The following is a 6,371-nucleotide window of genomic DNA, read 5'->3' on the forward strand; positions in this document are numbered from 1 at the left end:
TGCCGGGCTGCAGACCGCCCCACCCAGCCACCCGCCCCCCACCCCACCCCCGTCTCCGAGACGCCGGAGAGTCTGCGATCGGGAGGGGGCGGGGGCTGCACCTACAGGCTTGCAGGTCGGGGATTGCAGCGCGGGGAGGGAGGGGGAGCACAGCCGTGCAGGGGTGCGTCTATCTGTGTGCGCCTGCATCGCGATGTGTGTGTGTGTGTGTGTGTGCGTGCGTGTGTGTGTGCGCGCGTGTGCGCGCGCCTGTCGCGGGGGCGGGGGGTGGAGGGGTGGCGGTGCCAGCAGGATCGCAGATATGTATTCCACGGATTTACTTTCTTAAAAAAAGTAAAACGTCCAAAAAAAAAAAAAAGGCGGGGGGCGGGGGGTGGAGGGGTGGCGGTGCCAGCAGGATCGCAGATATGTATTCCACGGATTTACTTTCTTAAAAAAAGTAAAACGTCCAAAAAAAAAAAAAAAATGCGGGGGGCGGGGGGTGGCGGTGCCAGCAGGATCGCAGATATGTATTCCACGGATTTACTTTCTTAAAAAAAGTAAAACGTCCAAAAAAAAAAAAAAAATGCGGGGGGCGGGGGGTGGCGGTGCCAGCAGGATCGCAGATATGTATTCCACGGATTTACTTTCTTAAAAAAAGTAAAACGTCCAAAAAAAAAAAAAAAATGCGGGGGGGGGGGGGGTGGCGGTGCCAGCAGGATCGCAGATATGTATTCCACGGATTTACTTTCTTAAAAAAAGTAAAACGTCCAAAAAAAAAAAAAAAATGCGGGGGGCGGGGGGGTGGCGGTGCCAGCAGGATCGCAGATATGTATTCCACGGATTTACTTTCTTAAAAAAAGTAAAACGTCCAAAAAAAAATAAAAAAATAAAAAAAAATGCGGGGGGCGGGGGGGGGTGGGGTGGCGGTGCCAGCAGGATCGCAGATATGTATTCCACGGATTTACTTTCTTAAAAAAAGTAAAACGTCCAAAAAAAAAAAAAATGCGGGGGGCGGGGGGTGGCGGTGCCAGCAGGATCGCAGATATGTATTCCACGGATTTACTTTCTTAAAAAAAGTAAAACGTCCAAAAAAAAAAAAAACAGGCGGGGGGGGGGGGGTGGAGGGGTGGCGGTGCCAGCAGGATCGCAGATATGTATTCCACGGATTTACTTTCTTAAAAAAAGTAAAACGTCCAAAAAAAAAAAAAAAAAAAAAAAAAATGCGGGGGGCGGGGGGTGGAGGGGCGGCGGTGCCAGCAGGATCGCAGATATTTCCACGGATTTAATTTCTTAAAAAAAGTAAAACGTCCAAAAAAAAAAAAAAAATGCGGGGGGCGGGGGGTGGCGGTGCCAGCAGGATCGCAGATATGTATTCCACGGATTTACTTTCTTAAAAAAAGTAAAACGTCCAAAAAAAAAAAAAAAGGCGGGGGGCGGGGGGTGGAGGGGTGGCGGTGCCAGCAGGATCGCAGATATGTATGCCACGGATTTACTTTCTTAAAAAAAGTAAAACGTCCAAAAAAAAAAAAAAATGCGGGGGGCGGGGGGTGGAGGGGTGGCGGTGCCAGCAGGATCGCAGATATGTATGCCACGGATTTACTTTCTTAAAAAAAGTAAAACGTCCCAAAAAAAAAATAAAAAAAAAAAAAAAAATGCGGGGGGCGGGGGGTGGAGGGGTGGCGGTGCCAGCAGGATCGCAGATATGTATTCCACGGATTTACTTTCTTAAAAAAAGTAAAACGTCCAAAAAAAAAAAAAATGCGGGGGGGGGGGGGGTGGCGGTGCCAGCAGGATCGCAGATATGTATTCCACGGATTTACTTTCTTAAAAAAAGTAAAACGTCCAAAAAAAACATAAAAAAAAAAAAAAAAAATGCGGGGGGCGGGGGGTGGAGGGGTGGCGGTGCCAGCAGGATCGCAGATATGTATTCCATGGATTTACTTTCTTAAAAAAACTAAAACGTCCAAAAAAAAAAAAAAAAAAAAAAAAAAAAGGGGGTGGGGGGGGGGGGGGGTGTTAAAAGCAGGACGCGGGCTGTTGCTGCCGGAGCGGCCGGTGAAAAGGACCGCCAGGTCTACCCGGCTCCGGAGGCCGTCTGCCAGGTCTACCCAGCTCCGGAGGCCGGCGCGGCCGCCGGCGGCGCCCGGAGGACGCGGGGTGTCGCTGCCGGAGCGGCCGGTGAAAAGGGCCGCCAGGTCTACCCGGCTCCGGAGGCCGGCTGCCAGGTCTACCCAGCTCCGGAGGCTGCGCGGCCGCCGGCGGCGCCCGGAGGACGCGGGGTGTCGCTGCCGGAGCGGCCGGTGAAAAGGGCCGCCAGGTCTACCCGGCTCCGGAGGCCGGCTGCCAGGTCTACCCAGCTCCGGAGGCCGGCGCGGCCGCCGTCGGCGCCCGGAGGACGCGGGGTGTCGCTGCCGGAGCGGCCGGTGAAAAGGGCCGCCAGGTCTACCCGGCTCCGGAGGCCGGCTGCCAGGTCTACCCAGCTCCGGAGGCTGCGCGGCCGCCGGCGGCGCCCGGAGGACGCGGGGTGTCGCTGCCGGAGCGGCCGGTGAAAAGGGCCGCCAGGTCTACCCGGCTCCGGAGGCCGGCTGCCAGGTCTACCCAGCTCCGGAGGCCGGCTGCCAGGTCTACCCAGCTCCGGAGGCCGGCGCGTCCGCCGTCGGCGCCCGCAGGACGCGGGGTGTCGCTGCCGGAGCGGCCGGTGAAAAGGGCTGCCAGGTCTACCCGGTTCCGGAGGCCGGCTGCCAGGTCTACCCAGCTCCGGAGGCCGGCTGCCAGGTCTACCCGGTTCCGGAGGCCGGCTGCCAGGTCTACCCGGTTCCGGAGGCCGGCTGCCAGGTCTACCCGGCTCCGGAGGCCGGCGCGGCCGCCGTCGGCGCCCGGAGGACGCGGGGTGTCGCTGCCGGAGCGGCCGGTGAAAAGGGCCGCCAGGTCTACCTGGGTCCGGCGGTACTTAGCCGCATTTCGGGAGCTGGGAGGTAGACCTGATAGCCCCGCCGCTTCCACGGAGCTGGCGAAGGGGTCGCTGTTTTTCGCTGCCTCCAGTTACGTCATCGTAAAAGTCGGTGTCATTGGCCGGTCTCCCCGGTGGGCAGGCACGGCACTCTTGGAGCCGGCCGGGGGCGGGGGCGTGCTTTCCCGTATTATAGGAGCTAGTGGTAACGGGTGCACGGAGCAGCGCTAGTCAGCGGCTGCAAGGCCTGCGGCTCAGCCGGTGAAGTGGGGCCCTGGGCGGTCGTTGTGGTGGCGGCTTCCGTGGTGGCTCGGCTCCCTCTTTCGATGTCTTCGGCCTGTGTGTCCCATCGTTTTCCAAATATGCCAGACCGGTGCCTGCGAGGGTCTGGCAGGCTGCGGTGGCCGCTGACCCCGGGGTGCGAGAACTGTAAAGGTGGATTCTGCTGGGCAAAGCCCGGTGGCCGGCGGTGGCCACCGGCACTCGAACGCGGTAAGACCGGGTGGAACCGAACCTGCCTCGGCTTTCTCCCGGCCTCGGAGGGCCCGATGATGGCAAAGGTGAGCGCTGGTATATGCGAGGGCAGCTGCCCGTGAGCGTCCAGCCCGCCGCGGCCGCCGCCGGCTCCTGAGGGCCCGGTGATGGGTGGGCGAGGTGGCGGCACCTCGTCCTTTCTCTGGCCTTAAGCTGGAGTGGGCAGAGTGGCAGCTGGTTCCCGGTGGCCGGCAGCCGGATGCAGACGGCTGGGGGTTCTCGTGCGTGCCGCAGCTCCCCCCCAGCCCCCGAGGGCCCGGTGATGGCACAGGCGAGAGGCCGCAGTGCCTCGTCCTGTTTTTTGCCGGCATGAGCCATGTGTGGGCGGCCTGTGGTGTCCGGCTGGCCCCGGCTTGCCTGGTTGCAGGAGGGCTCGGTGGGAAAGGTCTGCGGCGTTTTTCCGGGTTAGAGGTGGCGGCACCTCATCGCGTTTTCTCTGGCCTTAAGCCGGAACCCATCCACGAATTGGGCAGAGCGTGAGCGGCGGCCGGCCCTGGTGGCCGGCAGCCGGATGCAGACGGCTGGGGGTTCTCGTGCGTGCCGCAGCTCCCCCCCAGCCCCCGAGGGCCCGGTGATGGCACAGGCGAGAGGCCGCAGTGCCTCGTCCTGTTTTTTGCCGGCATGAGCCATGTGTGGGCGGCCTGTGGTGTCCGGCTGGCCCCGGCTTGCCTGGTTGCAGGAGGGCTCGGTGGGAAAGGTCTGCGGCGTTTTTCCGGGTTAGAGGTGGCGGCACCTCATCGCGTTTTCTCTGGCCTTAAGCTGGGGGCCGCAAAGCGGTGAGAAAATTGCGGCTGTACCTGGTGGCTGGCAAGCCGAACGCAGGCGTCTGGGGTTGTCTAGCTTCCGTGGCATTCCCCCGGCCCTCAACACCCGTGCAGGGCATGGGTCCAGGTCCGTCCCCCCCCGATGGCATGCAGTTGCCTGCGGGGCGGGCAAAGACCGGCAGCCGGTGGTGGCTGTTGGCACTCGAACGCTGGAAGGGCTGGGGGTGTTGAGCCTGCCGTGGCCTTCTACCCTGTCCCGTTGGCCTCAGAAAAATCATTGTCTGGAGCGGGCGTGGCCCGTGGCACCTCCAGCTCCCTGATTTGACTGATCCAGACCCACAGGCAGCGCCTGCTGAGGCGTCCTCGGGTGCGTCGGAGAGCCTCCACGGCGGGCCGGCTCTGCCGGTGTTCAGGTCGTTGGAGCAACCCTCGCAGGCGTTGCCCTCTCACTCGCACGCAGAGCCCCCGCGCCTGCCGTCCGCCCTCCTCCGGGTGGCGGCGGGTGCGAGCGGCCGTCGTTGTCCCAGGACTCGTGGCCGTGGGGCCTCCGCTCCTTCCCCGTCTCCCTTCCCTTACTGATCGATGAGGCGTTTAGGGCGCGTCGGAGGGGCTTCCCGGCGGGCCGGCTCTGCCGGTGTTCAGGCCGGCGTTGCACCTCTCCGCAGACGTTGCCCTCTCACTCGCACGCAGGGCCCCCGCGCCTGCCGTCCGCCCTCCTCCGGGTGGCGGCGGGTGCGAGCGGCCGTCGTTGTCCCAGGACTCGTGGCCGTGGGGCCTCTGCTCCTTCCCCGTCTCCCTTCCCTTACTGATCGATGAGGCGTTTAGGGCGCGTCGGAGGGGCTTCCCGGCGGGCCGGCTCTGCCGGTGTTCAGGCCGGCGTTGCACCTCTCCGCAGACGTTGCCCTCTCACTCGCACGCAGGGCCCCCGCGCCTGCCGTCCGCCCTCCTCCGGGTGGCGGCGGGTGCGAGCGGCCGTCGTTGTCCCAGGACTCGTGGCCGTGGGGCCTCCGCTCCTTCCCCGTCTCCCTTCCCTTACTGATCGATGAGGCGTTTAGGGCGCGTCGGAGGGGCTTCCCGGCGGGCCGGCTCTGCCGGTGTTCAGGCCGTCGTTGCACCTCTCCGCAGACGTTGCCCTCTCACTCGCACGCAGGGCCCCCGCGCCTGCCGTCCGCCCTCCTCCGGGTGGCGGCGGGTGCGAGCGGCCGTCGTTGTCCCAGGACTCGTGGCCGTGGGGCCTCCGCTCCTTCCCCGTCTCCCTTCCCTTACTGATCGATGAGGCGTTTAGGGCGCGTCGGAGGGGCTTCCCGGCGGGCTGGCTCTGCCGGTGTTCAGGCCGGTGTTGCACCTCTCCGCAGACGTTGCCCTCTCACTCGCACGCAGGGCCCCCGCGCCTGCCGTCCGCCCTCCTCCGGGTGGTGGCGGGTGCGAGCGGCCGTCGTTGTCCCAGGACTCGTGGCCGTGGGGCCTCCGCTCCTTCCCCGTCTCCCTTCCCTTACTGATCGATGAGGCGTTTAGGGCGCGTCGGAGGGGCTTCCCGGCGGGCCGGCTCTGCCGGTGTTCAGGCCGGCGTTGCACCTCTCCGCAGACGTTGCCCTCTCACTCGCACGCAGGGCCCCCGCGCCTGCCGTCCGCCCTCCTCCGTGTGGCGGCGGGTGCGAGCGGCCGTCGCTGTCCCAGGACCCGTGGCCGTGGGGCCTCCGCTCCTGCCTCGTTTGCCTTCCCTTGCTGATCCGATGAGGCGTTTAGGGCGCGTCGGAGGGGCTTCCCGGCGGGCCGGCTCTGCCGGTGTTCAGGCCGGCGTTGCACCTCTCCGCAGACGTTGCCCTCTCACTCGCACGCAGGGCCCCCGCGCCTGCCGTCCGCCCTCCTCCGGGTGGCGGCGGGTGCGAGCGGCCGTCGTTGTCCCAGGACCCGTGGCCGTGGGGCCTCCGCTCCTGCCTCGTTTGCCTTCCCTTGCTGATCCGATGAGGCGTTTAGGGCGCGTCGGAGGGGCTTCCCGGCGGGCCGGCTCTGCCGGTGTTCAGGCCGGCGTTGCACCTCTCCGCAGACGTTGCCCTCTCACTCGCACGCAGGGCCCCCGCGCCTGCCGTCCGCCCTCCTCCGGGTGGCGGTGGGTGCGAGCGGCCGTCGCTGTCCCAGGA

This window comes from Accipiter gentilis, chromosome 35 (genome assembly GCF_929443795.1).
Source record: "Accipiter gentilis chromosome 35, bAccGen1.1, whole genome shotgun sequence".
NCBI lineage: Eukaryota > Metazoa > Chordata > Aves > Accipitriformes > Accipitridae > Astur > Astur gentilis.